The sequence below is a fragment of the Heterodontus francisci genome, chromosome 26 (assembly GCF_036365525.1).
Source record: "Heterodontus francisci isolate sHetFra1 chromosome 26, sHetFra1.hap1, whole genome shotgun sequence".
NCBI classification, from domain to species: domain Eukaryota; kingdom Metazoa; phylum Chordata; class Chondrichthyes; order Heterodontiformes; family Heterodontidae; genus Heterodontus; species Heterodontus francisci.
In genome coordinates, this window is record NC_090396.1 from 55,940,546 (window position 1) to 55,952,176 (window position 11,631).

An 11,631-nucleotide genomic window follows, 5' to 3' on the forward strand; every position below is an offset into this window, starting at 1 on the left:
TCCACATCCTTTTGATAATGTGGCGACCAGAACTGTACGCAGTATTCCAAATGTGGCCGAACCAAAGTCCTATACAACTGTAACATGACCTGCCAACTCTTGTACTCAATGCCCCGTCCGATGAAGGAAAGCATGCCGTATGCCTTCTTGACCACTCTATTTACCTGCGTTGCCACCTTCAGGGAACAGTGGACTTGAACACCCAAATCTCTCTGGACATCAATTTTCCCCAGGACTTTTCCATTTACTGTATAGTTCACTCTTGAATTGGATCTTCCAAAATGCATCACCTCGCATTTGCCCTGATTGAACTCCATCTGCCATTTCTCTGCCCAACTCTCCAATCTATCTATATTCTGCTGTATTCTCTGACAGTCCCCTTCACTATCTGCTACTCCACCAATCTTAGTGTCGTCTGCAAATTTGCTAATCAGTCCACCTATACTTTCCTCCAAATCATTAATGTATATCACAAACAACAGTGGTCCCAGCACGGATCCCTGTGGAACACCACTGGTCACACGTCTCCATTTTGAGAAACTCCCTTCTACTGCTACTCTCTGTCTCCTGTTGCCCAGCCAGTTCTTTATCCATCTAGCTAGTACACCTTGGACCCCAAGCGCCTTCACTTTCTCCATCAGCCTGCCATGGGGAACCTTATCAAACGCCTTACTGAAGTCCATGTATATGACATCGACAGCCCTTCCGTCATCAATCAACTTTGTCACTTCCTCAAAGAATTCTATTAAGTTGGTTAGACATGACCTTCCCTGCACAAAACCATGTTGCCTATCACTGATGAGCCCATTTTCTTCCAAATGGGAATAGATCCTATCCCTCAGTATCTTCTCCAGCAGCTTCCCTACCACTGACGTCAGACTCACCGGTCTATAATTTCCTGGATTATCCCTGCTACCCTTCTTAAACAAGGGGACAACATTAGCAATTCTCTAGTCCTCCGGGACCTCACCCGTGTTTAAGGATGCTGCAAAGATATCTGTTAAGGCCCCAGCTATTTCCTCTCTCGCTTCCCTCAGTAACCTGGGATAGATCCCATCCGGACCTGGGGACTTGTCCACCTTAATGCCCTTTAGAATACCCAACACTTCCTCCCTCCTTATGCCGACTTGACCTAGAGTAATCAAACATCTGTTCCTAACCTCAACATCTGTCATGTCCCTCTCCTCGGTGAATACCGATGCAAAGTACTCGTTTAGAATCTCACCCATTTTCTCTGAGTCCAAGCATAACATTCCTCCTTTGTCCTTTAGTGGGCCAATCCTTTCTCTAGTTACCCTCTTTCTCCTTATATATGAATAAAAGGCTTTGGGATTTTCCTTAACCCTGTTTGCTAAAGATATTTCATGACCCCTTTTAGCCCTCTTAATTCCTCGTTTCAGATTGGTCCTACATTCCCGATATTCTTTCAAAGCTTCGTCTTTCATCAGCCGCCTAGACCTTATGTATGCTTCCTTTTTCCTCTTAGCTAGTCTCACAATTTCACCTGTCATCCATGGTTCCCTAATCTTGCCATTTCTATCCCTCATTTTCACAGGAACATGTCTCTCCTGCACTCTAATCAACCTCTCTTTAAAAGCCTCCCACATATCACATGTGGATTTACCTTCAAACAGCTGCTCCCAATCTACATTTCCCAGCTCCTGCCGAATTTTGGTATAGTTGGCCTTCCCCCAATTTAGCACTCTTCCTTTAGGACCACTCTCGTCTTTGTCCATGAGTATTTTAAAGCTTACGGAATTGTGATCACTATTCCCAAAGTAGTCCCCTACTGAAACTTCAACAACCTGGCCGGGCTCATTCCCCAACACCAGGTCCAGTATGGCCCCTTCCCGAGTTGGACTATTTACATACTGCTCTAGAAAACCCTCCTGGATGCTCCTTACAAATTCTGCTCCATCTGGACCTCTAACATTAAGCGAATCCCAGTCAATGTTGGGAAAATTAAAATCTCCTATCACCACCGCCCTGTTGCTCCTACATCTTTCCATAATCTGTTTACATATTTGTACCTCTATCTCACGCTCGCTGTTGGGAGGCCTGTAGTACAGCCCCAACATTGTTACCGCACCCTTCCTATTTCTGAGTTCTGTCCATATTGCCTCACTGCTCGAGTCCTCCATAGTGCCCTCCTTCAGCACAGCTGTGATATCCTCTTTGACCAGTAATGCAACTCCTCCACCCCTTTTACCTCCCTCTCTATCCCGCCTGAAGCATCGATATCCTGGGATATTTAGTTGCCAATCATGCCCTTCCCTCAACCAAGTCTCAGTAATAGCAATAACATCATACTCCCAGGTACTAATCCAAGCCCTAAGTTCATCTGCCTTACCAACTACACTTCTTGCATTAAAACAAATGCACCTCAGACCACCAGTCCCTTTATATTCATCATCTACTCCCTGCCTGCTCTTCCCCTTAGTCACACTGACTTCATGATCTAGTTTCTTACAGGCTTTTGTTACTACCTCCTCACTGTCAACTGACCTCAATTGGTTCCCATCCCCCTGCCACATTAGTTTAAACCCTCCCCAACAGCGTTAGCAAAAGCACCTCCAAGGACATTGGTTCCAGTCCGGCCCAGGTGTAGACCGTCCAATTTGTAATAGTCCCACCTCCCCCAGAACCGGTCCCAATGTCCCAAAAATCTGAACCCCTCCTTCCTGTACCATCTCTCAAGCCACGCATTCATCCTGACTATTCTTTCATTTTTACTCTGACTATCACGTGGCACTGGTAGTAATCCTGAGATTACTACCTCTGAGGTCCTACTTTTTAACTTGGCTCCTAACTCCCTAAACTCTGCTTGTAGGACCTCATCCCGTTTTTTACCTATATCATTAGTGCCTATGTGCACAATGACAACTGGCTGTTCACCCTCCCCCTTTAGAATGTTCTGCAGCCGATCTGAGACATCCCTGACCCGTGCACCTGGGAGGCAACATACCATTCGGGAGCCTCGTTTTCGACCACAGAACCGCCTGTCTACTCCCCTTACAATCGAATCCCCTACGACTATAGCCCTTCCACTCTTTTTCCCGCCCTTCTGAGCAGCAGAGCCAGCCACGGTGCCATGGACCTGGCTACTGCTGCCTTCCCCTGGTGAGCCATCTCCCTCAACAGTATCCAAAACGGTATACTTGTTTTGGAGGGAGATGACCGCAGGGGACTCCTGCGCTGCCTTCCTGCTCTTTCTCTGCCTTTTGGTCACCCATTCCCTTTCTCCCTCAGCAATCCTAATCTGCGGTGTGACCAATTCACTAAACGTGCTATCCACGACCTCCTCAGCATCGCGCATGCTCCAAAGTGAGTCCATCCGCAGCTCGAGAGCCGTCATGCGGTCTAACAAGAGCTGCAGCTGGACACACTTCCTGCACGTGAAGGAGACAGGGTCATCAGCCATGTCCCTGAGCTCCCACATTGAGCAAGAGGAGCATGATACGGGTCTGAGATCTCCTGCCATTTTTAATCTTAAGTTTAAACTTAGTTAAATGAAAAAGGAACGAAAAGTTTTTACCAATCACAATAAAACCAGAGAAATCGAAAAAGCCTTACCTTATAAACACCCCACCGAGTCCTTTTTTTTTTTGGTTAGAGGAGGAGGGCGGGTGGGAGACACTACAAGTGTGGTGTCTCGGGTTCAGAAACCGCCCAAATATATAGTGTTTTACTTACCCAGCAGCCCCCTGGCCTCCGCCGAAAAACAAAAGGAAATTAAATTTACTTTCAAACTGACTTTCCCAGCTGCTCACACGCTGCTCCCGAAAAAGCTGCTGCATTGAAAGGAAAGTTATTTTAAACCGCCCAAATATATAGTGTTTTACTTACCCAGCAGCCCCCTGGCCTCCGCCGAAAAACAAAAGGAAATTAAATTTACTTTCAAACTGACTTTCCCAGCTGCTCACACGCTGCTCCCGAAAAATCAAATTTAGATTACGCAGTCAATAAGTGCAAATCCTCCTTGCTACAGTTGGTTTACAAAAGCTGTGCTATACAACGATGACATGAATGTGAAAAGATTTTAGATGAAATTTCAGATAAAGGCCAGAGATAAATAGCGTGATGCCTTTGGCATGAACAGAGATACATAATCTGATATGACAATAAAGGAGGAGAGGGAGGGGCAAAAGAAAGGAGGAACATGATGTGCACAGGTTCACGGCGATGAATAATAAACAAGAAGGTGTGCTTGTTTTCTTTTTCAATAACAAATTAAGCGATCTATTTTTTGGATTTCACAGTAATTATCATTTATGTTGGATATCTTGCAAAAGCCTCAACCACAATGAATGGCTGATTATTCAATAATTATGCCATTTATTTCCTCTTTGCATCAGCAAAGGTCATTTACAGTTGATCACTTGATTCAATTTTTTTCACTTTCAAAACAAACTCCCAAAGAGGTTGGTCAGAATACCTGATGGATATCGATCTTTCTAACTCTGACTATGGTAGTTCAAATATATGACATCTCTCCAAAGCAAAAAACATACTTTTGAAATTGCCTGTAAGATTCCATTAGGCTCCAAAAAGTGCAGTTAAATATAATCAGGACATCCAATACATCCTGTGTAAACCTATTTGGATTTGTTGCACAAATCCCAGAAGGGACTTTGTCATCTGTGAGCACTGTCCTGAGATATAATTCATCAAGGGATTTGATTTCCTCTGGTAGTGCATTGATTAACAAATTCATATATTAATGTTAATCATTGTAATATTAGATAGGATAGAGAATGAAAGGTGGTGGGAGGGTGGAGGGATGGTGCAATGATAACACAATGGGCAAAGTCAATGTCTCATTGGGAGAAGCAAATTATAAGAAGTTAAACAAGTAAACATTTAAAATTTTTCTCAGATTCAAAGAAATAAAAGCCTAGAATGTCCAATCATTCTTAGAAGTCCTATCAGATAAGCTGCCAAAAGGAAATTTGAAATTGGTGCCCTTCTGGACAGTATGTGACTTCCACAATGCCAAATTCAGATGAAAATTGATCCCAGAGGAATTGATAGCCATTGTAATTGGGGTCCCACCATCGAGGAAGCTACATTGAAGAGTTTGGGAGTGCTTCCATTCTTTGACTCAGTTGTGCTGTCAGAGAGAAGCGATTCATATAGAGAGTGCTGTTAGCTTCACTGTTATTTCTATTGCCTTAATGATAGTCTTGGTACACTATACATTGCTGCTACTGAAGTGCATTAATGATTGTGCATGTGCTAATGAGAATTATCAATTAGCAAATCATGCATTTGTTCCCTTTTCTGCGCCTTTCCTCAAACAACCTATGCATTAAGTAGTTGTTGTTTATGGTTTCTGCACAAGAGCTCAGGTTACACAAAGAGGTGCAAATTTAATTCATTCGCCCAGCATGTTCCTTTCCCTATTGCAGCTGGCATAAAATCACTGGAGGGAGCCAGCACAGCAGAAAGTGTGAATACAGCAGGAGATGCCCCAAGGAAAGAGTCAAAAAGAGACTTTCAGAGAACACAGCAGCATTGATACAGCATCAAACTGGTCATTGCTAGAGGTGGAACAAGAGCAGTAGGAGACGGATACCCAAGAGGTTGAGGACATACAAAGCAGACCATCATATTCTTTTGCAGAGTAAGACAAGACTGCTCTTGGACCTCAGGAAAGTGTGTGTGCACGCTGTGACTGGATCAATTCAAGTCCACTGTATTCTTCTGAAACTCTTCAGGCAAACACGTTTGACACCTGTAATCTCCTTGGACACCCAGATATAGCAATGCGAGTTAATTAACAGTCATACCCATATGGAGCAATGTAAGGTTGTGAACAGTCATATGCATTGCTTAACTTCGAACTTCATTTCAAATCATGTACCTTCTGCAGCATATCTTTGATTGTGCAGTTGGTAGGAGGCAATATTCATCCTTTGCACGATTGCCTTCTATGACTGCTGGATTTTATGCAAGATTGCAGTTCCATCCAACGCCTTCTTGTCTTTATTTGCGCTGTCTACACTGGTAGGTGGGCCTATTCGGTGAAGAGCGGTTTTGTAATCATTTTTGCACCAAGGTCATTATTGCCAGTACATTCTGACTAATTCCTCACTTCTGCATTAGTTGTAAGAAGAAGTTACTAGCAGCACATATGCTTGCAAGTACTGTCACATAGCTAAGGTTGGCAGCTGCCTGCACATGAAAAAGTATTCTCAATTATAGCCTTAATTTGCACATTCAGTGGGAACTATTTACCTGCAATTTCTGGTAGTCTGCATAGAAGCACATCATAAATTTAATTAAAACAGGAAATGCCGGAAATACTCAGCAGGTCAGACAGCATCTGTGGAAAGAGAATTAGAGTTAACATTTCTGGTCAATGACCTTTCCACTTGATGGAACAACAGCAGGGAAGTAGAACGCATTGAAGGTGAACAAGGTAAAAGAGACAATGGAAATCCCATGGCAGAAATGGTGGCAGGTGGGGCAGGATTAAAATGCCAGCTGGATGGGTTTGGCGCTGTGTTGTAAATGCCTTCCAGTCCAATGCCATTTTAACTGTGCCTCATTTGGGATGGCAATCCATTCTCAGCAGGAAGGGTGGAGGTGGGGTGCAGGAGGGGGGATGTGGTGGTGGAAAGATAGTAGTGGGATGGCGCTGCTTGTCATGAAAAGGTCATTGCATGATTAAGTCATGAGCGCCACAATGTAATATTTACTCTCCCAACTTGAAATCTGCCAGTAAAATCTGAGGGAGACTGTTAGCTTACAGATCCACTAACACTGTATAAATTGGTGCGAGAGACTGATTCATTTAGTGCATATGGTTCTCTTAATAGGTGTAGTTTTACCTCCATCACTGTTTGGATATTTCCAAACAGTGTTACTAAATCTTTGAGCTGAATTACTTGGTTAGGTCATCATATAATTTTACTCAAAACTCAACCAATAACTTGGACAAAGGCACAAACATTTGAAAATGTGCCTATTATGTTGGCAATTCTTTTAAAAACACAAATAGCAGAATACTTTATTTAAAAACGAGTTAGAACATATGATCGGGTATTTTGATGTAAATCTTATTGACACATAGAAATAATTGATCCTGTTGGGTTATATTCAAACTTGGAAAACCTTTGGAATTCTCTTCCTCAAAAAGCAGAGGTAGATCGATTCTTGATAAGCACGGAGGTGAAAGGTTATCGGGGGTAGGTGGGAATGTGGAGTAATCAGTTCAGCCATGAACATATTGAATGGTGGTGCAGGCTTGAGGGGCCAAGTGGCCTACTCTTGCTTCTAATTCGTATGTTTGTATGCTCGTATGGTCGTATGAATATTCCTACAGAATGCATTGGTTGCACTGTTGGATAATATGTTTTTGTTTAAGGCAAAGGATAACCTTGCAGCGATTACGTTTGCCTCCAAATCAAGGAAATGAGTGAGGAGTCTTTTGATGTGATGGTTTATAAGCTTAGAAGTTGTAGCTGTAGTTTTGACGTGACCTTGGCAGGATTGTGCTGGGCAGTGTGCTGGAGTCATGTGCCAGCAGCACGTACTGCTTCATCTTATGAATAGACTTAGCCACTGTGACCAGAATCAGAGCTTTTTGTCACTGAATGGTAATTAACATATCCCAGGCTCAGGATTCCCAACATAATCTACTTTAGCAATTTTTCAAAAATGTTTTTCATACTGTCAACATTTCTTTCGCTCTTTATTTAACACACAGCTCTCTTATTAAAGACACCTCTTTGGCCTACATATCATTATGATTAGTTATTTATATTATTTGTAGACAAATAGCCATGTTAATGCATGCATGTAAGCAACCTGGAGCTAAAAATGAAAATTATAGGTGAGCTGGCTATCTAATGCTACAAGTTTGCTATTTTTGCATCTTCCAAAATGGCTCTGCTCAAATATAGATAATAGAATGAGCCCAAACTGTTAATGGTTACAAGTTTAACAGTAATATCATAGAATCATAGAATGGTTACAGCACAGAAGGAGACCATTTGACCCATTGTGCCCCTGCTGGTTCTCTGTAAGAGCTACTCACCTAGTCCCACTCCCCTGCCTTTCCCCTTAGCCCTGCAAATTTTTTCTCTTCATATAAATATACAATTCTCTTCTGAAGGCCTCCATCCCACTCTCAGGCAGTGCATTCCTGATCCTAATCACTTGCTGCATAAAAACGTTTTTCCTCCTGTTGCTGTTGCTTTTTTCCCCCAATCACCTTAAATCAGTGTCCTCTGGTTCTCGATCCTTCATCTAACAGGAACAGTTTCTCCCTATCTACTCTGTCCAGATCCCTCGTGATTTTGAAAACCTCAATCAAATGTCCTCTTAATCTTCTCTGCTCCAAGGAGAACAGCCCCAGCTTGTGAATCTTTTCTGCACCCTCGTTAATGCCTTCATATCCTTCCTGAGGTGTGTCCAGAACTGGACACAATACTCCAGGTGAGGCCAAACCAGTGTTTTTACAGGTTTATCATTACTTTCTTGTTTTTGTACTCCATGCCCTTATTTATAAAGCCCGGGATCCTGTATATTTTGTTAACTGCTTTCTCAACCTACCCTGCCACCTTCAATGATTTGTGCACAAAAATCCCCATGTCCCTCGGCTCCTGAACCCCCTGTAGAATTATACCTTTTATTATATATTGCTTCTCCTTGTTCTTCCTACTAAAATGATTCACTTCACACTTCTGTGCATTAAACTTCATCTGCCACGTGTCTGCCCCTTCAACTAGCCTGTTGTGTCCTGTTGCAGTCTATCACTATCCTCCTCACAGTTCGCAATGCTTCCACATTTTGTGCCATCCACAAATTTTGAAATTCAGTCCGGTATACACTAGTCTAGGTCATTAATATATATTAAGAAAAGTAGGGGTCCTAACACCAACCCCTGGGGAACTCCACTATATACCTTCCTCCAATCTGAAAAACGACCTTTCACCTCTACTCTCTGTTTCCTATCACTCAGCCAATTTTGTATCCATGCTGCTGCTGTCCTTTTATTCCATAGGCTCTAACTTTGCTGACAAGCAAATGTTATAAATGCCTGAAAAACAGGAAATGTTGGAAATACTCAGCAGGTCAGGCAGCATCTGTGGAGAGAGCAACAGAATTAATGTTGCAGATCTGTTACCTTTCATCAGAACTGGAAAAAGTTAGAAATGTAAAAGTTTTTGAGCAAGTGAAAAGGGGAGGGTGGGAATAAAAACAAAAGGGAAGGTCTGTGATAGGATGGAAGGCAGAAGAGATTAAATGGCAAAAGTTTTCACAGTGTCAGGCCAAAGGCAGTGGTAATGGGACAAGTAAAGAAGCAAAACATGTGTCTGGAGGAGATGTGAATGGAAGGATCCTGAATAACTGCCGACTGAAAGCAAAGGAAATAAGAGAGAAACAAGAGAGGAAAGAACCAAACCAGCGAAGAAAAGGAAACACAATGGGGGCAGGGGTTATAATCTAACATTGTTGAACTCAATGTTGAGTCCAGAAGGCTTTAAAGTGCCCATTCAAAAGATGAGGTGCTGTTCATCGAGCTTACATTTAGCTTCATTGGAACACTGCAGGAGGCTGATGAAAGAAAGGTCAGAGTGGGAGCAAGGTGAAGAATTAAAACGACAGGTGACTGGAAACTCAGGGGCAGGCTTGTGGACTGAACGGAGGTGTTCTGCAAAGCAGTCACAAAGTCTGTCTTTGGTCTCCCCAGTGTAGAGGATATTGCACTGTTTCTGTGCATTGATATATATATTGTATCTCACTCTTCCCTTATTTCAAAGTAACTACATTCAGAATGCATTTCCTCTTGCCCATGTTATGTTGCATTACCAACTTCGCGCACAAAAGGAATCATGCAAGATGGTGACTGATAAAAGGTCAGAGAATGTATTGGATTTTTTGTACTGTTTGAACAGTTTGAAAGAATAGAGCTTGACCCTCAACCTCCACCTTTGGAGTTCCTGACTTGTAAGATTTATTCTTTCAGAGAATAATGTGCAGCCTTTAATTCCAAGCCTTACAGTGCCGGTAATTGCACCTATTTACCAGCCAATTACATTTGATGAAAGTTCTTGTTACAGCACTATGACTTGGCTGCTGAGAAGTTAACTCACGTTTTTTATTTGACTGATTTTTTAAAAAACAATTTTCTTAATGTGTTTATTGAACTGCATCCATCTCATGTGTGCTTCGTTTACAGAATGCCAACCAGATGTGGATTTGATGTAATTGGGCTCTGAACAAAAAGGCTGTGTAAATCCACTTGTAGTCTTATGCCATCCTTATTCTGTTCATTACAATTTATTGAAGCAAACAGAATCACTTGCTTGAATTTTTGAACTGCTAATATCAGGTGATTCCTGCTAAAATTATAATTCAGCTGAAAGAGGTTGCAGCACAACCTATGGCAGTAACCATTTCATCAGTCACATTTTATTGTGTATATCCAATGAAATAAAGCAAGGGATTCAACCGACATAGGTTTATCCAGCCAACAGGAACACACTACATAGAAATGTTGAACCTAAACTCAAGTCTGACCTGAAGCAGATTGATTTTGAGTTCTCGAGAGGCCACTACGTTGAGTTTTTTTTATCAATAGTGTCAATATTCTTCACTCCAAATGGTCCTCTGAATTAATATCTTGCATGTGGAGAAGAAATCTAAACTGTATTTGGAAGAAGCAAGATCATGTGAAGTACAATTGCAAACAGACTGGACTGGAACTTTCAAGCCAGAAACTGAATGAGATTCTGAGGTTTCAAGGCTTTGTCATTATTTTGTTAGGTGTTCTCTGTGAACATTTGATGCATGAAGTTGTAAGTGGACATATTGCTGAATATGATATCTTTCTGATGTTGGTGCTGTTGTGTTCTAAGGGAGTTCCTGTAACCTGAAAGTTCTTTATGCTTATTATTGAGTGAAATCAAAAAAATATTTAACAATTCATCTAGAAGACAAAAAGTCAGTGAAATATAAAACATAGCCAGGAGCTGCTACAATTTTGAAGCAAAATATTCTGGAGGTCCAATAGAAGGTTAATTTTTGAGGTGGGATATTTAATTTTACTTTGTTCCCACTTTAAGAGGCTCATCATGAATGATGACACTCAGCAAAGTTGCAGCAACAGACAAAGCTGTTACCATAGCAATGGCATTGGCTCAGCAATATCCAAGATGGCAGCAGGATGATTTTCTCAATTTCCTTTGATGCATTCCAAGTGGTGCAATCTGCTTTCAGATGTGCGAGCCGCACTTTCAAAGCACTTTGAAAAAAAATTGCAAAGATTCCAGCTGACAAGCATTTTTTAGATATTGACCTTCTTTGGAAGTAGAGATCTTTGGTTTGCAATTATCCGACATTACTTTAATTGCATGTTTTGACCTTGCACAATTGGTCAGGAGGCCTTTTTAATTCTTTCCTAATCAGTTCTGTCCCTGATACACCACTCCTGAAGGCATTTGATCCTTGTTGGAATTTAGTTACATAGGTGCCAATCACCTTCTCGTAGCTCACCCTGGAGGCCATTATGAGCCTTGCCAGTAAACATTCATGGGCTACTTGACAACACTGACTTCAGAGTTCATCTCAATCACATCTTCATCCAAAATTCATAAAGCACACTTCCAACTGAGGCAGGGG